Genomic DNA, 24,153 nt, shown 5'->3' with positions numbered 1-24,153 from the left:
AGTACCTGTCAATCAAATAGAGTGGGGGAAGTGACTATGATGAATAGGTTCTCCATGATTGGTTACTACTTTGGAAAGGGTCAATAACGTAAGAGCTTTGGCAGTTGTCAATGGATCAATAAGAGGATCTTTAACATTCTTTTACACTAATTTTAGCAGGAAAATACAATGCGTATAAAACGGTTTGACTTGCATTATTTTGACTTACAATTATAATATTTGCTTAGCCAATCATAGGGTAATGAGCTATCACTGTCTATTCCTATTCGTTGATCAATGATAGGTTCCGATTACTTAAGAACATGCATAGCTAATAATTTAATTTATGAGAAAATTAAAAGGACTTATTGTTATTTCTTTTATTTATATTCATTAAAAAATGCTCAAAATCATTTTTTAATTAAAAAAAGACACAATCAATGTCTTTTAACTTTTTATATTTTAAAGTTTATCATTAAATATAATAAAAACTTTCCATTAAATATTCGAATTACTAATAATTATATTATTAATAATTTAAAATGATTACTAATATATATTCAAGTTTAAATTTAATTTTCAAAGAAGAGTTTTTTGTAAAAGCATTTATCACAAGATATTAGATTAACGCATTTAAGTAAATATTTAAAATTAAGTTTAATCTTAATTGAAAATAAAAATTTATAAACCAACAAATTTTCTAACATTTCCAAGATAAGTGAAAAGCTAACTTTGAGCTGATACAAGATAATACTTACGTCAGCTTCCATAACTGCCTAATTAGAACATATTTCCTTTCAAATTCTAATTATAACCCAAAGAAACTTTTAATTGGTAGTAACAAAAACTAATTAAGTAAAATATTCGAAAAAGAATACCACAAAAAGATTAAATAATTAACTACCAAACATTAAACAGGTATATCCACAAAATTCGAATGAGCTTAAATTATTACGGTCGTAAAGTTATGGCTACGGGGATCACAGCCGTAATGCAGTCTTCAAAGGAATCATAAAATCAATAAGACGCATAGGCAGGGCTGAGGGATGTTCGAATAAGAACAAAATCCCTACCGACTCGAAAGTTCAAAATCCATCGGAATTCCTAACTACTATGATAGATTCTTGATCGCGACGGTAACCCCAGCGGCAAAAAAGGCCGCCCAATTTAAGAACTTTAATTATTAATTCTTAATAAATATAAAAGAACATTTAATGGGTGCCTTTCGAACATAATGCTGCCGTCAGAGCCGCCATTCTTTGAAAACGATTCAAGCGGGGAAGCCGACCGCCATCTTTGTTGTCTCCGCGCCAAAACGTTCCGGGTTGTGAAAATTTTACTAGACGACCCCCCTTCCGAACTTGTCATATTTTTGTTCGTTTTTTTAATGATAAGGAAAAGTGGCCGGTAGTGTTACTTACCAAGGGTCAGAGGTTGACTTGTTAGGATAATTCGTTCTAGAAGAAGCAGAATTTGAGAAGGTGGTTTCTTCGGACCTTCTGTATCGGTTGGGAGCTGAAGCTGTGCCGATTCCGGAGCAGCGGCAGGCGCATGGCGCCGCAATCCTGCGCACGAAAAGGGAAGGAGCAAGCGGGCGCCGTGTGCGAATGCAATCTATATTCATAAACGCCAACAACGCAAAAGCATTTTTCGTTCTATTCTCAACCCCCCCTACAATGCCCCCTTACTTTTTCGCTTTCACTCTATAAATGGCGATTCTCTTAATTATCATAATATGCTGATGAGTTTAGCGCAGAGAGAAAGTTTTCGCTTTAATGAAGGTACACTTTTCTCAATTTTTGGAAGAAGAAAAAAAAGGATTTCTTATCTTAATTTCTTTTCCATCGTTTTTGATAATCGAAGGAGAAATGTGAAAAGTTTTGTTCGGGAATTCGGAATAAAAATATGCATCCCTTGAGTTTATCTTCCTTTGGAATATTTAAACAGAGGCGAAGCTTATTTTGGTGCAACCAAAACATTTAGTTGTCCTGGTGGAATAATTTGCATGGAAAGAATTATCGATTATGCTTATCATTTGATGAGAGTGTCGAGTACAACAAGAGGTTAAGCAAAAGTAGGGTTAAAATATGATAATGTTTGCAAAGAATATGGATCAGAATCGAATCTATAGAAATATCTCTGGCTTAAGTAATTTTGCTTATTTTTAATAATTAATGTTTTTTAATGAAGCAAAATTACTTGAATACAAAAATAGGAGCCATTTTCCAAACGTGAATCCAGAAAGCAGATGTCATGTTTCAGAAAAAAAGCGATTTATAGATTCTTTCCTATTTTTGAAGCGTATGAAGTTTTAAATCAGATAATAACTATATTTATTTGCATCTTCTTAAACAATCTGCTCTAGTAATAATATGAATGTTGGTTAATTCTATTTCCTTTCAAAATCAGCTTACTCTAAGTTTCTACATAAAATCTTCAACTAAACTCAATCAATATTTTTTTTTTAAACTCACACTCTAAATGTCGCATTCGAAATTCCTTCGTAACATTGTCGTTTGACAACTCGCTCGCGACATTTTTACTTCACATCATTCCACAATTTTTCTCATGCAACAACTCATGCTCTAAACTCACGCACTATATTTTCAACTCATTCTCACAAATGTGAAATGTGTATATTATACAGATCTATATTCGGAACTGTTCAAACTTTCTATTTCTCTAATAATATGAATACTGGTTAATTAGACTTCCATTTAAATTAACACAGTGTTAATCCATTTTCACTAAAATTTCAACTCCCTTACTAATTTTTCAATAATATTTTTTTTTCTCCAATTCATACTCTAAACTAGCTCACATTCATAATCTATCACCCGCACTCTAAACCTAATCACTTTTTCAACTTTTAATCCAAATTTGCTCACTTCACCTCAGATCCTAAATACACAATCTAAAGTTACTCACATTTTCAACTCATAATCCAAAGTCATCCAAATTATTTATATTAGGAGTTCTCTGACTTACTAACTTATGTATATTAACTTCATATTTCCAGTCTTCTTAGTATCAGCAAAAATTCAAACTGAACTTGTGTACTATTTTAACTATCTACTTTAGCCCTCTAAACCTAATAACTTTTTCAACTTTTAATCCAAACTTGCTCACTTCACCTCAGATCATAAACTCACAATCTAAAGTTACTCACATTTTCAACTCATAATCCAAACTCATTCAAATTATTTATATTAGGAGTTCTCTGACTTACTAACTTATGTATATTAACTTCATATTCCCAGTCTTCTTAGTATCAGCAAAAATTCAAACTGAACTTGTGTACTATTTTAACTATCTACTTTAATTTTTCATTACTGTAATATTTATTTTGATTTTAAACTCGCTAATTAGTTTAAATTTACTAGATTTTATTTATTAATTTCAACAAGAACGTTATTTAGATACTATTAAAATAAACGTTGTCTGTTCAATTTCTTTCTCCTTTTTCTTTTCGTTTTTTTTAATTTTCATTAAAAGGCTTCTATTTTAATTTGAAGAATTATTCCTTTAATTTTAAGTAATATTGATTTTAATTATTATTTCTTCAAAAATTGTAAGTGTCATTCAGAAATACCACTCAGTACCATGATCTTGGGAAAATTTTATGTAATTTGTAAAAAGAAAAAAAAATTACTGGAAAATTAACTGTCCATGCGATAGGGGTATCAATCGCCAAATAAAAGAATTAAAAAATGCGACGGGAAAGAAAGTAAAGGTGATATTAAAAGAAGAATATCTTATTACATTTATCTCATATGTTTCTAATAAACAAGCGTAAAAAATATAAATCATTAAAAACACATTATTAGAAAATATGGGTGACAATATTCTTTACCATTACTGCTGTTTTTATATAATAACTCTTGCTTTTTTTTTTTTCTTTTTTTTTTTTTTTTGTTACCTCTAATAGACTTATATTTAGAATTCTTAATTTTTTAACCGAAATCCTTTTATATTCGTGTCAAATTTCATATTATTAAGTTTCACATTTTATAAAAAATTCTATAAAAGTTAAATTAGATTATATCCTTACATTATATTTTTTGGTTAGAATAATAGTGCCGCAAATACTGAAACTAATTATGTTCACAAGGTCTGTAAGCGGTGAGATTTAGGAAACTGGTAACCTAATTTGTACCATCTGCTCACCAAATCGTATTAAGCGGAAAAATATTGATTATTTATGATTAAGTGAATAATATGTAAACTAAAGTAATTAAATTTTGGAGCTGTTATAATTATAGTACCAGAGTATTATAAAACTATTAAATATTGACGGAACTTGTGTTACAAAGATTAAGCGCGACTATTTTAAGTGCTGCTTTTTGCGATCTATTACCTTACTTTTTTCTTTAATTTTAGATCGATTTAGATCGTTCGATTAAAGCCTTCAACATAGAAGGTACGGTAACAGATCGGTCTATTATCTCACATTATACTAACCGATAATTACTTGATTAAAAAGAAGGCTCATTCCTTAGATGAGTTTCCAGATTTTAATTAAATAAGGAAAATAAATCTTATCGTTAGGATGTTAAATTTCATTGAATCTACTGAAACAGTTTTCTTTCCGATTGCTTCTAGTATGGATGGAGGTTTTCGATTCTCTCCTTTTCTCTCTCTCTCTCTCTCTGTTTCTCTCCCTCTCTCTCTTAAGAAAGAATCCTGCTTAACTAAAAATTTAAGAACCAGAATAGTAAATCTTTTGAAACAAAATTCTCAGAGAGTTGTTCAGACGTATAATTTTAAGCCTAACTCAATTTGCTATCGTTTTGAAAGTTAGCCCCAAAAAAGGTTTATACCCAATTTTTGGCAGATTAGGTGCAGTTACAGTTAAATTGGCTGATTGTTCAGTACTTGAAATTGATTCGTTATTCCTGTTTCGTACCGGTGTGATTATTTTGGACTGCACATGCGATACGATTTAGGCAACTGCGAAGCGTTTTAAACGGAGTGTTATTCGAAGCTTCAAATAGTTATCTAGCAAATAAACGCAACAGAGTAAGTAGCTTTACCCTTATCTGATACATTGAGCAATCTGAACATTGTTTTAGTTCTGCTAAATCTTTACAGAGAATGCTCAACAAAATTACATTGAAAGCTTGTAAAACAGTTTAATTAAAATAAAAACTTAGCTCAAGTACGCAGTGTCGTGACTTTTGAAAAGATCATCACGTCAAAAAAAAACCTGTATTCAATGCTTATTTTGAAATCAAAGATGATACGATACAACTTTTTTCTCGCTATTATATGATTTTTAAGTGAAAAAAAATATTCTGACTGCATCTGAAATTGTTCTATAAAAAACAAACAGTAATTAAAGTGAACTTTTGTTTTTGTAGAGAGTGCAATATCAGTATATTGTTTAATTATAATCGTTTAATTACAATTAATTCTACGTAAAATATATCCTCACTATCTGCTCTGAGCCATATAATCAATTTTGTAAAAACAAGATTTTTTTTAGTTTTATTTTTACTGTAATGATTTCTTAAAATTCGCGTACAGACTTTTCATTACAAATTAAACCTCGGAACCGAATTTTGCAATTTGAGCTTAATTTTTTGCTAGTTGAATAAAACATTTTTAAAATATAGTAAATTTTTCGCAAGTAGTATTAAATCTTCGCAGAATGGATTTAATCTATTTTTTTTAATCTATTATCATTATGAAGTAAAGTGAAATGATTCTTTTATAGATTAAAGCAATTTTCTGCAAATGAATTGATTAAAAAAAAACGGCAAATAAAACTACACCTTCATCAAAATAACTCTGTACTAAAACAAAATTAAACTAAATCTTTGAAATAACCTCAAATCTTTACGAACTGCATGAAATCTTTTCAAATTGCATCAAGCTTTTGCAAATTGCATTAAATTTTAGCAATTTGCATAAAATTTTTGAAAATTGCATTAAACTATTGCAAATTGAACCAAACCTTTGAAAACTGCTTAAAACTTTCGCAAATAGCATTAAACCACTGCAAATTGTATTACACTTTTTCTAATTGAAGACCATTAAAAATCCCATTAAACCTTTAAAGTTTGAACTAAGTTTTTACAAGTGAAAACAACCTTGAAAAAATTCCCTTAAGTTTCTGAAAATAGTTCAGAATCTTAGTATATTGCATCAGCTGTTTTTAAATTCAAACAAACTTCTTCAAATTAAAAAAAACCCACCGAATTTCATACCGAACCCTTGACAAGAAAATGTATTAAAAGTTGCAACAAATCTTTGAAAGTTTAATAAAATCGGCCAGGAATTGAAATAAATATTTTAAATCTCAATTAAACTTCCGTAGAGTTAAATTAAGCTTTTCGTGAAAAAAAGTTCAACAGAAAAAATTCATATTCACTTGCAAAACGTTCGAATTACTTTGAAAAAAGATTCAGTTTGAAGTACAAAGCTTAAAATTCTACATAGAAACCATATGACCTAACAGGTTGACATTTGGATGGCCCAATAGAGTGATTCAAACACAAGGGGTGGTCCAAAAGTAAAGATCAAAAGAGGATGCTTCTATCTCAAACAAAAATATGGGAGGTATGAAAGGCGTGGGCGTTTATGAATTCCCATCTCACAGGAGTGCGCCTAAATATTTAAATAGGACTATTCTGAGAAAAATTGGAATACCTGACAATTGGAGCTTGAAGGAAAAGGATCAATTGGGCGTTGGTCAAGTCGATCGCCCCAAAAATCGAATTCGATGAATATACAGGATGAACAACCCCCTTTTTGCAGCATCGATCGAAAAATGGCGTGTCGGACATGGGTGGGTATATGACGTTCTTTTTGGTCAGCAATGGGAAAATTGAATTCATTATGAAGTGGGGGTGGAAGAGGGTGTAGACGGGGCGCTATTTGGAAGAGAACATTAGGGTGATGGTGGTATCAAAAAGGAATGAGTGAAAGTTGTTGCCATGGGCACAGTGCAGAATTGTATGCACCTCACGTATCGGGAATGGTGCTAATTTAAATAATTAATATTGAACTATTTATATTTAATTTGAAAGCTTTGTTTAAAGCTCTACGATTAAAAAAAAGAAGTAGAAATTGCTTATAAGGCATTTCGTTTACTCTTAACTATGCCATAATGTAGTCTATGTATGTTTTAGTTTTCAATGAGGAAATTATTGCTGCGTTTTTTTTTAATTCATTGAATCGCAATATCGCTAAAATTGGTTACTCTTCGAAAATTGGAGCGTTTTGAATTATAATATCCATCAAATCGCTGGAACTTTAATTTGGTAAAAAGTGATTCTTCTTAGATTGTAATAAGTTGGTGGCGTTGTTTTTCATACAATCTTAATCAAATTTTGTAGAATAGTTGGTTATTTTTTTATAAGTGATGTGAATTCGGCGCACTTATTCATAATAGTTAGAGTATGTTTTGTTCGAACAGGTGCCCTCAATATTCCTAAAATAAACATAGCAAACTTTCAAGTCGGTTGCTCAGAGCTGCTGTGGCTTAGAGGCTAATGTACTTGCCTCCAAATAAGGTTTCGTCCAGAATCGAATCCCAGCGTCGGATGGTCGATAAGAATTCTGCTCTCGACTCGCTTCGATCACAGAGTTGCAATCGAATTTTTTCCTAAATGAAAGATGGATTACGGTTTAGAACACCCTTGCCGTTGGGCTAAGGGGTGAGTTTTTCATTGGCTAGTTCCACCTCAAAGACTAGTTTGTCACAATGCTCGATCCAAGACTTCCCTTGTCTCTTCGATTGGGTTCAAGATAACAAAGCTATGGAGATCATCAGTGATAGTCGTAAACCCGAAAATGGGTCGGCTTTTCAACGCCGGCTGTAAAATAAAATTGCATATGAAGCGAGAGCTGTGATCGCCCCGGGAGTAAAGCACCCGTATCTCAGTAAGGTGATCCAGCTTCGAATCCCAGCAAAGGACCGATAGAATTCTGTTCACAGATCACTCTGACGTAAAATATTTTCAGTGGTATTCGGACTGTGAGATAAAGTACCCGTGCCATTGGGCAAAACCGTGGTTGGTTTTCATGGTTTACCTCTTTAAGTAACTCAAACGTGGGTTAGTTTGCTCAAGAAAACTACCATGAAGACTAATTTGTCCCAATGCTTGATCTAGTAGTTCATTTGTCTTTTTTGATGGCTTAAAACCAACAACGCCATGCCATTGAACATTGATTGCCGTAAACTCAAAATAATTGGTTTGACTTGTTAAACACCAGTTAATGAAATATAAAGAGAATCTACCATTTTAAAAAATAGCAAGCGTATGCTACCTGATTTTTTTTTTTAATATTTAAAAAGATACCTCTTCATCGCATTGTTTCCTATGGTAAAAATATCTACCTATCAAAAATTATTTGTTTATTCCAATTTATTTTATGGAGGTGGGGATCAATATGCTTTTGACGATCTTTATATGAGAAAATGCTATATATTTCTATTAATCCAAAGAGACAGTATCTTTTGTAAAAAGGATACACGGTAAAATTGGCTCATCGTTTAACCATAACATCTGTACCTTGAGCTATAATGCAATAAAAATATATAGCAACTTTAATAAGGGCTTAAATTGAACCATATTTCCGTCCAAGTTAAACCATAGGGCCAGGTTTTTAAAGTACCACAATATGGTTCAATTTAGCACTACATTGAGGTTGCAGCCAATTTGGATGATGATGTGGTGCAACTGACTCCAATCTTTTTAAGAGTGCTTATAAAAATTTAAAATAAAAATTTAAAACGAAAATTGGACAGAAAATTCGACAAAGGCAAAAGAAGGAGGCTCTTATACTAATTTATTTATTATTATTATTATAATTTTTTTTTTCAAAAATAAATAAATAGAAAGCTTGCCCTTCTTCTCATATCTCGCCAAGTGATGAGGAAAAAAAACTACTGGAACAGTATATTAAAAAAGAGTTTAAACGCCAATCATCGTAACAAAAACAAAGTATTACAGTAGGCGACAGTAATGACAGAAAACATGATGTAACACTTTAGACAAAATCCCCTTTTTAATAGCCTTTTAAAGCCCAAAAGTACTGAAGGAGAAGGAAAAAAAATTTCGCCAATCTGTGAAGCGTTACAAGTTGGCGACTTATCAAAGCTAAGGCATCGATCAAACTGAAGTCTGGACAAATTGAGGTCTTACGTGTGTAAGACGATCATTTTGACGGGCAAAATCTCACTATGTAAATACAATTCAGAAAAGGGTTTTATTTATTTATTTATTCTTTGCTAGCTATTTATTTATCTTTTTTTTTTCTTCTTCCACGTCAAAATGTTTTTATTGGATGTTTACGTTAAGAAAGTGTATCTGTTTTTCTTCTTTTTTTTTTATAATTTGATTTGATAACTCTGCGTGATAAAAAAATAAAAATAATACTTCCATATCAGCAAGTTCTAGACAATATATTAGAATTTTGGGAGACTTAATAATAGTTTTCCACGTTATGATTGATTTCTGTTTTTTTATATTGGATAATATAAATATAAATAGTTATTATTGATATCGTTTTAGGGATTTCATTATTTAACAGATTTGAATATTATATGTTTTTAAAAATATATTATCATACTTAGCTTGTAACTTTATTTAGCTTATGAAACATTTAATAGTTATATTTATTTACTTAAAGTAACAGAGGAACATAAGATAACTTATTCATGAAAGTTTTTAAATTTTACATATATATTGGTAGAAATTTTAGAGTTTCAGATAATATGATGATAATTCTATGCTATTATTCATGACTCTGCTTCATTCAATGATTTTAAAATATGTTTTTGATGATAAATATCTATGCGTGATTTTAAAATTATACCTTTAATCGTGATTACTTTTTAGTCTATTTAAAATTAATTATTTGTCTATTTATTACTTATTAATCTATTACTTATTATTACTTATGGGTCTATTTCTTTAGTCTAATTTAAATTAAGTTATTTAGGATACAATGAGTATGAGTAATGAATTGTCGATCAGTTAAATTATTAAAATTTAAATTGAATAGTACAGTTTAAAAGTTTTGCGAATAAAAATAAAATGCTTATACAACATCACATCAATCAACTGCAAAATATTTTTTTTTTCTTTTTAAAATAAAAAGTACAAAAAATTTTATTTGATAAGGACATATCTTCTCGTTTAAGACTGATATTCTAATTTAATAAGTATCATTCAGAGGAACATTGTTTTTAAAGAGTAATAAGCTAAGTACAACTACTTACAATTAAAGTACTTTGAAATACACTGTATAATTGAAAATCCAACCCATACAGACTTTAAAATTAATAACTTTAATTAAATATACATAAAATTATGAAATATGTAAGTAAAGTACTGCATGAGAATAAAGTTGAAAACATTTTTATAATTTAATGAATAAATTAATTTTAAATCCAATATCTTTAGTTAAAAAATATTTGTACTTACAAAAGCAATTTTACTTTTTACTTTTGCATTATAAAAGCATTTTTACTTTTAAAGAGTTGATTGTGGTTATTGATATCATTTTGGAGAATGAAATGCATTCACAAATTAAAGAAGAAAAATCCATAATAAGTATTTAGCATTAATTTTTTTGTCTTTTTTACTTATCGGATTTTGAGAAAAACAATCAAACATATACAGAAAAAACGATACATGCAAGGAAAGTGATGGAGGAATGTCGGATATGGCGAAATGATTTGCTTTTCAGAAGCCAGAAGCATGCTGGGCAGTGGCATTTAATTTTAAGAAAACATCAGTGTAGGGCGTAGGGTATACCTGACAAATATATACAGATCGTTCACATTTCACAGTAACAGATATATTAATCGTTTCTTTTCAGTACAACTTTACCAAATAAGCAAATCAAAATTCATAAGCAATGCAATTTCCTGAAAAAATACATTTATAGTAACTTTCAAGTACACTTCTACTATAAAAAGGAAAATGAGTGTATTCTCTTGGAAATATATTTATAGCACATTATTTATAGTACTTTCTCAGTATTTATAAAACAATTAAGTGCAGATTAAAAAATTAATAATAATCAAAGATTTTACTTACTTGTTGATGACTTTATGTTATTACAAACAAGACAATACAAAATGTTTAAAATGTGTTTCAGATAAGAAACAAAAGTTAGGTTATATATGTTTTTAAAAAATCCTAGAATCACTTTTATTTCTACCCTAAGTAATGAAAATTGCCATTTATCTGTAAATGCTATTAAAATATATCTGAAATGCATTTGTTATGTTAAGAAAATTTTAATAGCAATGTACAAGAATTATTTTGTTTGTAAGCATATCATTAAATAATGTCAGTAAAATGTGCCTGAAATGACTTACTGCACAGAGAAGAAGGATTCTGGTAAAATTACCGCTTATTGTATGGTAATGACATTTACTTTTATAGCAATGAAAAGAAAGAAAAAAAAACATAACTCAGGTAATAAAACCAAAACATACGGTATTTAAACCATTCATTTGGTAAATTTTCCATTCACAAGGTAACGGTTTACTGGAATTATATTTATAGCAAAATTATACTGAGACTAAACTGAAAGGCAAATTTAATTGAGGAAATGGTTTTAAAACTGTGTTTTAAGGTGTCATGATGAACTTATCACATTTTATCGCATTTACTACTAAACAGCATGGTAATAAAACATTATTTTATTACCAAATTTTACAAAAAATATATACTAAGGTGCTTCGGTAAAAATTAATTTGCCTATGGTGCTCCCGTAGAACCAGAAACTTGTTAAATTATACCATATTCTGGTAGTTTCAACCAAATTTTTTTTCCCGGTGTGTCATCCTTAATAACTTGAAATAAAATTTTGCATTAAATGATGATGCTTTAAATTTTTTGTATATGTTACCGTGAATGATCGAAATCAAGGGAATGTCGAATTTCACTGGTGAATGTAAATAAAGCCGTTTTGGTGAATGTCCAAAATATTTGTTATATCAAATTTTATATTTTTTTATTCGTTGATATTATTATATTTATTCGAAATTTTAATATCTGCTGAGAACAGATTCGGTGTTCCCGCAGAACCAGAAACTTGTTAAATTTTACCATATTCTGATAGTTTCAACCAATTTTTTTTCCCGGTGTGTCATCCTTAATTACTTGAAATAAAATTTTGCATGAAATGATGGCGCTTTAAATTTTTTGTATATGTTACCGTGAATGATCGAAATCAAGGGAATGTCGAATTTCACTGGTGAATGTAAATAAAGCCGTTTTGGTGAATGTCCAAAATATTTGTTATATCAAATTTGATATTTTTTTATTCATTGATATTATTATATTTATTCGAAATTTTAATATCTGCTGAGAATTGATTCGGTGTTCTCGCAGAACCAGAAACTTGTTAAATTTTACCATATTCTGGTAGTTTCAACCAAATTTTTTTTCCCGGTGTGTCATCCTTAATTACTTGAAATAAAATTTTGCATTAAATGATGACGCTTTAAATTTTTAGTATATGTCACCGTGAATGATCGAAATCAAGGGAATGTCGAATTTCACTGGTGAATGTAAATAAAGCCGTTTTGTTGAATGTCCAAAATATTTGTTATATCAAATTTGATATTTTTTTATTCATTGATATTATTATATTTATTCGAAATTTTAATATCTGCTGAGAATTGATTCGGTGTTCTCGCAGAACCAGAAACTTGTTAAATTTTACCATATTCTGGTAGTTTCAACCAAATTTTTTTTCCCGGTGTGTCATCCTTAATTACTTGAAATAAAATTTTGCATTAAATGATGACGCTTTAAATTTTTTGTATATGTCACCGTGAATGATCGAAATCAAGGGAATGTCGAATTTCACTGGTGAATGTAAATAAAGCCGTTTTGGTGAATGTCCAAAATATTTGTTATATCAAATTTGATGTATTTTTATTCGTTGATATTATTATATTTATTCGAAATTTTAATATCTGCTGAGAATAGATTCGGTGTTCTCGCAGAACCAGAAACTTATTAAATTTTACCATATTCTGGTAGTTTCAACCAAATTTTTTTTGTGTGTGTCACCCTTTATTACTTGAAATAAAATTTTGCATTAAATGATGACGCTTTAAATTTTTAGTATATGTCACCGTGAATGATCGAAATCAAGGGAATGTCGAATTTCACTGGTGAATGTAAATAAAGCCGTTTTGTTGAATGTCCAAAATATTTGTTATATCAAATTTGATATTTTTTTATTCGTTGATATTATTATATTTATTCGAAATTTTAATATCTGCTGAGAATAAATTCGGTGTTCCCGCAGAACCAGAAACTTGTTAAATTTTACCATATTCTGGTAGTTTCAACCAATTTTTTTTTTAGATGTGTCATCCTTAATTATTTGAAATAAAATTTTGCATTAAATGATGACGCTTTAAATTTTTTGTATATTTTACCGTGAATGATCGAAATCAAGGGAATGTCGAATTTCACTGGTGAATGTAAATAAAGCCGTTTTGGTGAATGTCCAAAATATTTGTTATATCAAATTTGATATTTTTTTATTCGTTGATATTATTATATTTATTCGAAATTTTAATATCTGCTGAGAACAGATTCGGTGTTCCCGCAGAACCAGAAACTTGTTAAATTTTACCATATTCTGATAGTTTCAACCAATTTTTTTTCCCGGTGTGTCATCCTTAATTACTTGAAATAAAATTTTGCATGAAATGATGGCGCTTTAAATTTTTTGTATATGTTACCGTGAATGATCGAAATCAAGGGAATGTCGAATTTCACTGGTGAATGTAAATAAAGCCGTTTTGGTGAATGTCCAAAATATTTGTTATATCAAATTTGATATTTTTTTATTCATTGATATTATTATATTTATTCGAAATTTTAATATCTGCTGAGAATTGATTCGGTGTTCTCGCAGAACCAGAAACTTGTTAAATTTTACCATATTCTGGTAGTTTCAACCAAATTTTTTTTCCCGGTGTGTCATCCTTAATTACTTGAAATAAAATTTTGCATTAAATGATGACGCTTTAAATTTTTAGTATATGTCACCGTGAATGATCGAAATCAAGGGAATGTCGAATTTCACTGGTGAATGTAAATAAAGCCGTTTTGTTGAATGTCCAAAATATTTGTTATATCAAATTTGATATTTTTTTATTCATTGATATTATTATATTTATTCGAAATTTTAATATCTGCTGAGAATTGATTCGGTGTTCTCGCAGAACCAGAAACTTGTTAAATTTTACCATATTCTGGTAGTTTCAACCAAATTTTTTTTCCCGGTGTGTCATCCTTAATTACTTGAAATAAAATTTTGCATTAAATGATGACGCTTTAAATTTTTTGTATATGTCACCGTGAATGATCGAAATCAAGGGAATGTCGAATTTCACTGGTGAATGTAAATAAAGCCGTTTTGGTGAATGTCCAAAATATTTGTTATATCAAATTTGATGTATTTTTATTCGTTGATATTATTATATTTATTCGAAATTTTAATATCTGCTGAGAATAGATTCGGTGTTCTCGCAGAACCAGAAACTTATTAAATTTTACCATATTCTGGTAGTTTCAACCAAATTTTTTTTGTGTGTGTCACCCTTTATTACTTGAAATAAAATTTTGCATTAAATGATGACGCTTTAAATTTTTAGTATATGTCACCGTGAATGATCGAAATCAAGGGAATGTCGAATTTCACTGGTGAATGTAAATAAAGCCGTTTTGTTGAATGTCCAAAATATTTGTTATATCAAATTTGATATTTTTTTATTCGTTGATATTATTATATTTATTCGAAATTTTAATATCTGCTGAGAATAAATTCGGTGTTCCCGCAGAACCAGAAACTTGTTAAATTTTACCATATTCTGGTAGTTTCAACCAATTTTTTTTTTAGATGTGTCATCCTTAATTATTTGAAATAAAATTTTGCATTAAATGATGACGCTTTAAATTTTTTGTATATTTTACCGTGAATGATCGAAATCAAGGGAATGTCGAATTTCACTGGTGAATGTAAATAAAGCCGTTTTGGTGAATGTCCAAAATATTTGTTATATCAAATTTGATATTTTTTTATTCGTTGATATTATTATATTTATTCGAAATTTTAATATCTGCTGAGAACAGATTCGGTGTTCCCGCAGAACCAGAAACTTGTTAAATTTTACCATATTCTGATAGTTTCAACCAATTTTTTTTCCCGGTGTGTCATCCTTAATTACTTGAAATAAAATTTTGCATGAAATGATGGCGCTTTAAATTTTTTGTATATGTTACCGTGAATGATCGAAATCAAGGGAATGTCGAATTTCACTGGTGAATGTAAATAAAGCCGTTTTGGTGAATGTCCAAAATATTTGTTATATCAAATTTGATATTTTTTTATTCATTGATATTATTATATTTATTCGAAATTTTAATATCTGCTGAGAATTGATTCGGTGTTCTCGCAGAACCAGAAACTTGTTAAATTTTACCATATTCTGGTAGTTTCAACCAAATTTTTTTTCCCGGTGTGTCATCCTTAATTACTTGAAATAAAATTTTGCATTAAATGATGACGCTTTAAATTTTTAGTATATGTCACCGTGAATGATCGAAATCAAGGGAATGTCGAATTTCACTGGTGAATGTAAATAAAGCCGTTTTGTTGAATGTCCAAAATATTTGTTATATCAAATTTGATATTTTTTTATTCATTGATATTATTATATTTATTCGAAATTTTAATATCTGCTGAGAATTGATTCGGTGTTCTCGCAGAACCAGAAACTTGTTAAATTTTACCATATTCTGGTAGTTTCAACCAAATTTTTTTTCCCGGTGTGTCATCCTTAATTACTTGAAATAAAATTTTGCATTAAATGATGACGCTTTAAATTTTTTGTATATGTCACCGTGAATGATCGAAATCAAGGGAATGTCGAATTTCACTGGTGAATGTAAATAAAGCCGTTTTGGTGAATGTCCAAAATATTTGTTATATCAAATTTGATGTATTTTTATTCGTTGATATTATTATATTTATTCGAAATTTTAATATCTGCTGAGAATAGATTCGGTGTTCTCGCAGAACCAGAAACTTATTAAATTTTACCATATTCTGGTAGTTTCAACCAAATTTTTTTTGTGTGTGTCACCCTTTATTACTTGAAATAAAATTTTGCATTAAATGATGACGCTTTAAATTTTTAGTATATGTCACCGTGAATGATCGAAATCAAGGGAATGTCGAATTTCACTGGTGAATGTAAATAAAGCCGTTTTGTTGAATGTCCAAAATATTTGTTATATCAAATTTGATATTTTTTTATTCGTTGATATTATTATATTTATTCGAAATTTTAATATCTGCTGAGAATAAATTCGGTGTTCCCGCAGAACCAGAAACTTGTTAAATTTTACCATATTCTGGTAGTTTCAACCAATTTTTTTTTTAGATGTGTCATCCTTAATTATTTGAAATAAAATTTTGCATTAAATGATGACGCTTTAAATTTTTTGTATATTTTACCGTGAATGATCGAAATCAAGGGAATGTCGAATTTCACTGGTGAATGTAAATAAAGCCGTTTTGGTGAATGTCCAAAATATTTGTTATATCAAATTTGATATTTTTTTATTCGTTGATATTATTATATTTATTCGAAATTTTAATATCTGCTGAGAACAGATTCGGTGTTCCCGCAGAACCAGAAACTTGTTAAATTTTACCATATTCTGGTAGTTTCAACCAATTTTTTTTTAGATGTGTCATCCTTAATTACTTGAAATAAAATTTTGCATTAAATGATGACGCTTTAAATTTTTTGTATATGCTACCGTGAATGATCGAAATCAAGGGAATGTCGAATTTCACTGGTGAATGTAAATAAAGCCGTTTTGGTGAATGTCCGAAATATTTGTTATATCAGATTTGATATTTACTTATTCGTTGATATTATTATATTTATTCGAAATTTTAATATCTGGCGAGGATAGATTCCGGGAAACATTAGTGTTCGGAACACCGGTATAGTGCATACAGGACTGTGGTACTGGGTAGATGGAAAAAAAGGTCCCGGACAAAAAGGTACGGAAAAAAAGGTCCCGGTAAAAAAGGTGCCTGGAAAAAAGGTGCGGAAAAAAGGGTCCCTGGAAAAAAAGGTCCCGGAAAAAAAGGTACCTCCAAAGGAAAAATCTGTAGGGATATTTCCCCTCTCGCTTTCTGGGCAGCATGAATGCTTCTCGCTGTTTCAATGAATATTCTTTTTATCTGTTAATTCAGATTAGATCATTGAGGTAAGGAGAAGGGTAAGGTTATGGGCTGGTTGTATTACGCTTTTTTTAAAAATTTTTATTTCATATATTTATTCTTCTTTAATTATTTTTCAAAGCGGGAAGATACTATTTAAATTTTTCAATAATGTTTTACTTTTTTTTTTTAAATTTTTTTAAGTGAAAAATGTGTTATTTTTCTATTTTAAATTATATTTTGTGAAGAAGTTGCTAATGTGAGGCTTAAAGTAGCCAATCGGGGAAGTTGAGAGGATTTATGTGTTGGATGTTTATTCGTGATTGGAGGTGAAAGTATTGGTCCTTTTTAATTAGTTGAAAACGCGCGACGCGAAAAGAAAGAAGAAGAAAAAAAAAAAAAAACATGCACGGAACAGCAAAAAGCGCTTCAATCTAATCTACTCATTTCAAGTATTTTCCCCTACAGAATTTTGCCTACACAGGTACCTTTTTTACCGGGACCTTTTTTTCCGGGGACCTTTTTTTCCGTACCTTTTCCTCCGGGACCCTTTTTTCCGTACCTTTTTTCCTAGAATCCAGTAAAACATAGAAGTTCAATTTTAAAATTTTTAATAAAAGTTTAAAGTCTATCACCATTTAATTTTTTTTCTTGAATCTAAATGATAGCAATAAGAAACAACTCAAAGATCGGCACAAAATGAAAAGATAGTTTAATTTGTTCATTTATTAAATAACGAAATTCTTGATACACTTAAACTAAATGCTTGTATTTAAAACTGAATCATTCATTGTTACTCTACAACGAAGTACTTGTTCGCGTGATGGCCGTAGTAAAAAAGGACAACATATAATCTGATAAATGATTTTGACTACCTTTATAAATGACAGCCAGACAAACCATATCGTGTTCCAATGCATCATCGTCTGTCAACATCGGATAAAGAATCACAAAAAATGGTTTTTAATGCTTGCTTGACGCTTGTTCTACTGAAGTTGATCTTGTTTTTTAACAGCTACAAGTGTAAATAGTTGCTGTGATTTATAGAGGAAATTTGACATACAATATTAATCAATTTATATTTTATTTGTGTGTTTTTCTTTCTTTTTTCCGAAATAATAATGATCGAGAAATTTATTTTTCAAAACCCATTCATCATTTTTTTTAGATCATAATGAATGATCGTGATCTTCCTAAAACTAAATTTATATTGGAATTCAATTTAAAGTTGCGCTGTACGTTTTCTTATTTTTTAATTTTTTTTTTAAAATTTAATTATTGATTTTTTTATTTTTTTGCATTTAACAATTTTTTAATGATCTAGTATCATTTTACAGCAAGACGCTCTTCAGAAATGAATGAAATATGAAAAATGAATGAAAAAGGAAAAATGAATGAATAATCAGAAATAAAAAATAAAGGTAGAACTTTAGTATGTTAGAAGAAACAGTGCTTGATAATTTATAGAACTTATATAAATTTTTTATTCAAAAATTTAAGGATATAAAATTAAGCGATTTTCGATTTTCAGTTAAGTTATTTTAAACTATACAATTGACAGTTTTTAGATTTTTTAAAAATTTAATTTTTATTACAGTTTGAACTAATGAAAGCCAATTTGGGAGAAGCTAAAATTTAAATGTCAAAAACAAATATGTTTGTCAAAACTCCAAAATCAGAAAAATGCATAATACTAAACAATTTTTCAAAAAATGCCGATAGCAAAATTGCGTAGGAAGTAATATCATCGTCAAGAAAAAATAAAAAAAAAATCAGGAAGAAAAGAAAAAGAGAATCTAAAATACTTTCTATCTCAAATTGAGATTGAAAAACAGCCTTGTATTTTGCATCATATTGTATTGCATTTGTATTGTATTTGTGCAATACTGCCGAATAGAGTAAATATCCACCATTGGTTTATTTGTGAAAATTAAATTAATTTACTAAACTGTATTTTGACTAGTTCATGATTTAATAAAACTCAATTATGCATTTTAAATGAAAGTTTGTCTTTACGATAATGTGGTTCAATTTAACACCTTAATATAGTTGTAGCAATTTTGCACCATATTATGGTTCAAAATTTCGAGATTGTGGTTCAACGTTGAACAGTTTTCCTGCCAATGTAATATATTGGCTATATTTTGACTAATTCATGATTCTTGATTCATTGATTTTGACTAATTCAACTCATTCTCGCAATGAAAATGAAAGTTGTTTGTTTCTTTCTTTCTTGTCCGTTTTTTTTTTAATTTTTATTTATTTATTTATTTTTCACAGCATTAATTTAGGTGATGTGCAAAATTTGTAAAATCACAATATTTGCCAAAATGTGATTTTATTTGACATTCAAGAATATAAACAATCAAATAAATAAAGTAAAAAATTCTATGTGAAGATGTAACTCTACACGATGAACTCGTGATGATATAATGACTAAAAAGTTGCGTTGAACTATTGTACCAATCTGATAAAAATATTTTAAAATACAAAATTAAGAATAGTAAACATTTACTTACCTTATCATGTTCTGTTAAACGTGTTTCATGATATATGAGTTACAATTTACATATGTAAATTGCACGCTGCTCTAATGAGTACAGAAACGAACAAAATATAAAACTTTTTTTCAAATAAAAAAGAAATGAACATAAATTTGTCAGATTTTTCCCCACCACTGTTAAAATTCTTTTGTTTAAGTTTCATATAAAATTTATGTTTAACATTTCAGAAACGATTCAGTTTCAATAATTCAAGCAAACCAAAGCTGTTTCAATAATTATGTTGTACATTATATTGTGCTGCCCTCTTTTTATTAGATGTCAAACTAATATGATTTTTCATATACTATTTGCATTTCTTTATTTCATTTATCGCTGAATTAAAACTTTACACCTCACTAGTTCCTACAAATATTGTATAGAATGCATGGAAAGTGTGTAATTTCAATAATTTTTCACATTTCAATATTTCAATCAATATTTTGATCTTTGATAACCATTTCCAGGAATTCTATAGAATATTTGCGAGAAGAGAAAAAATAATGTTTAAGAATATTGAAGGAGAAAAATTAATGCTTCTTATCTTAATCTGGTAGGTGTCCTATAGTACTCCTAGGCAATGTGTTAACAATTAAATGGTCGTTATTTAAAAACTATTTCTAAACATCGCTTAGAAACCTCGTAGTGTATGAATATTTAAACAGTTTACACTTTCACAATTATTTCTAAGATGCAGTGGCTGGGCTTCATAAAAAAAGGAAATATTGTCAAATTACAAAAATACTTTCATAATCATTTTCAGTAATGTGGAGAATATATTAGCAGAAAATGAAGTATTAGCTTATACTTCGGTAGCAAGACGGAATAAAAATTCCGAATACTGGTAAAATTATCATACTGTCTAATAATAATATTTTTAGTAAAAAAAAAAAGAAGAAAAAAGTATAATTTTGGTTAATAAAAACCGAAATCTACGGTATTTAATCCATTCATTTGGTATCTCAATTGACCGGAAATTCTGGTATTTTCAAAATCATATTTCTAATTACCACACATTCAGTAAAAAATACAAAACTGAAAAGTGCATTTAACCCAATAAATTGTTTTTGTGCCATGATCTGAGGTATCTTGATAAAAATTACTAAATTTTACCACCTTTACTAAATTTTATATTTATTATTTATAACACAATATTTTGTAGTTATTTTCACCCAAAACATTTCCTAAGTGCTTCAGTAAGAATTACCCAGCTTTTTGGCATTACCATAGAGGTAAAAACATAATAAATTTTACCATATTCTGGTGGTTCTGATTATACTTTTCCACAGTATTTAAAGCTTTTTTTTATGTATTTATTTTTTTTAACTGCAAAATAGTGATAAGCCACATTTTTTCTAAATCTGACAATTTTGTATCAAACTGTGTTATAGTAATTTTTAGAAGAGTAATTTATAAAAAGCTGATTTTCATCCATTTACAGCACTAAAACATCGCATTGCCTGCATTAAAATCATAGTGTTTTTCTTCCAAGTCTCTTTCCTCAACAATTTGAAAATGTAGCGTATTAATCTTAAGCTCTTTATAAATATAATGCACCTGTTGTATAAAATACATAAACAGCATGCAAAATATTAAAAAGGAAAGTCATACTTTGGCAATAATTTTAAATTTTGTATAGAATCCTTACACCAATGTATGAATTATTAAACATTTAAACGATTAATGGTCATAATATAAATGCCTAAGCAACCTGCGAAACATGACTCATTTTATAATTTATTCACCAGTTCTGGGCATAACCTTTTAATTTAGTAAAACGTGTTACTAATCTTATATAAATGGACAATAGGAGAAAAGAAATACGTCTTTTTTGTACAAGTGACAAAAACCATAACATAATCTACCGTTTTCGCAATAAACTGATTTTCAACATTGCGTCATAACCCTTATTACCAAGACCTAATTTTTTTTATAAGATAATTGCATATTCTGCAAATATTTTTCTTTTTTTAAATTTTCATAAAATTCAACTTTGAAATTTTTAAATATACAGTCTTTTTGTACTGTTCTTGCTGTTAAAGAATCTTAAATAATCAATTGCAACAGTTTATTTTTTGGCTATTGAAAATTAAAACTCCCTGATTTCGAGAGCAACGATTTGGTTGCATTCATGTTGTTGCCATTGTTCACCTGCCATATTTACTTGCAAGATTATCTGGTGAAAATTGATCTGTAACATGATCGGCATCAAGCCTCTTACGGGAATAGAACCTCTGTCCTTCACAATGGTACCTGAACCACTAGACGAACTAGGCTCATATAAGGCTTGGTTAAAAATATACATCTCATGTAGACACACAATGTCTTTATTTTTCTGTAGTCGAAAAGCAGATATTGAATTATTTTAGGGTGAATAACTAAATAAATAAGTATAATGGCTTCATAAAAATTAAAAAAACAAACAGAAAATCTATTTGTTATGAAGAAAGATCAATGATTTTTGCTTTGGTTTTTCTGCTATTAAATTTTAGAATAGATTTTGTTATGTTTCATTGCAAATTAGATAAAATGCAATCCTATAAAAATGTATTCTTTTCAAATCTTCCTCATCATAGAATTAATTTCATTTTCTTCCAGTTGTTCTTTTGATATTAATCAGTAATATTATTTAATTAAAATAATTAAAAAAAAATTTCTAAAAAATATGTTATACGTTTTTATAGATTTTTAAATTTAGTTGCAAAAGTTATAAACGTAGGTGTAAAAACTTTCACTAATAAATGTCTGTATTACTTAAATATTAACCAGAAGAAAAAAATGTAGATCAAGGGGAAAGAACGACTTATGTTCCTGAAAGCTGTTTATTCCCTAATATTACCTTTTTTACCATGTAATAACTCTCGGGTAGAACCGATTTTTCCACATTATTGATTTGTCAAAGCAGAGGAATCCTCAAAATGCAACAGATGGCGATCCAATCATAATTTTGTGAAAAATGTACCTAAACTGTTCTTCCCCCTTGATCTTCAATTTCTCTAAACCATAAGATATTTTATAAATTGAATATTAATCCTTGATCTTCAATTTCCCAAAACCATAAAATATTTTATAAATTGAATATTAATCCTTGATCTTCAATTTTTCTAAACCATAAAATATTTTATAAATTGAATATTAATCCTTGATCTTCAATTTCTCTAAACCATAAAATATTTTATAAATTGAATATTAATCCTTGATCGTCAATTTCACAAAACCATGAAATATTTTATAAATTGAATATTAAATACAATTTCATAGTTACCAGATTTCGTGCGTGTTTTGAAAGAATTTTTCTAGTTGTTAACTTCTAGATTTTTAATTTAATAAATATGAATTGATATGTTTTGTTCAACATATCATATAAATAAATAAAAGTATATACATTAAATAAAAGAAAATCTTACTTCACTGTGCATAAGTACTTGAGAAACTAAATAAAATTTTACAAAATTTTATTGCATTTCACTGTCACTGTGTAAAATCTTTAACAAAAAAGTTGGTAGTTATGCTATTATATCAGCCATGTTCGTTTTTTTTACTTAATAGTTCATTTAAATGATTGAAATATTTTCGAAACTGTAGTAAGTTATTTTTTTCACTTGCAAATATGATTCAATTTATATAATAGTCTTAGCAGTATATAAAGCTATTGTTTTCTTGTTTTAACACTGAGTAGGATAATTATGAATATTTTATCACTAAGATGCATCTAAAAGCTTTCTATTTCTGATAACTAATTAACTTACCTAAAAAATATCATCAAGTTTTCAATTTATTGATGAAGTTTCTTTCATCTCTGTCTTCAATCTAAAATAAAAATTAAAATTTAGATCTGAACAAAAACAATATAAATGAAATATTTATTCAAAATTTAACAATTCTTTACAGTTTCATTAAATTAAATTTTTTTTGACACTTTTTGAACTTTCATTTCTATTACATTTGTATATGCACGATTATAAATTTACCTATGTAATATTTTTTAATTAAAACTTTCACATATAAACTAATTCCTTAAATAAAATATAAAATTCTTAATTTTAAATTCAATACTTGAACAAAAGCAACTTCAAGGAAATATTAAATCAATAATTCCATTTTTCTTTCGTTTTATTATCTAATTTTGTACTGAAAATTATAAAACAGCTGGTAATTATTTCTCTAATTTTTTTATGAAATATTACATAAATAATAATGAAACATAACATTTTTAGAATAAAATAAAAAATAATTATGGAATTTAAAATCAATATTTGAACAAAACCAATATAAAAGAAATATCTCATCGAAATTTAAAAATTCTTCTACGTCTCATTAAATTAAATTTTTTAAGCAATTCCTAAATCTGTATAGCATTTACTTTGCAATTTTTCATAAAATTTTCCTAAATGAGTTAATC

The 24,153-nt window shown here is 28.4% G+C and overlaps 1 long non-coding RNA gene across 1 annotated transcript in view; it reads right to left on the bottom strand.

The window, feature by feature from the left end:
- LOC147802171 (uncharacterized) overlaps nt 1–24,153 on the bottom strand; it is an 80,074-nt gene that overhangs the window by 38,935 nt on the left and 16,986 nt on the right. Inside the window, exon 2 of the long non-coding RNA XR_015429996.1 lies at nt 1,401–23,561. This is a non-coding gene — a long non-coding RNA (uncharacterized LOC147802171). The remainder of the gene's footprint in view (nt 1–1,400; nt 23,562–24,153) is intronic.

This window comes from Parasteatoda tepidariorum, chromosome 10 (genome assembly GCF_982258835.1).
Source record: "Parasteatoda tepidariorum strain Cologne lab strain chromosome 10, Ptep-v5.0, whole genome shotgun sequence".
NCBI lineage: Eukaryota > Metazoa > Arthropoda > Arachnida > Araneae > Theridiidae > Parasteatoda > Parasteatoda tepidariorum.
This window is presented reverse-complemented; position numbering and strand designations above follow the sequence as displayed.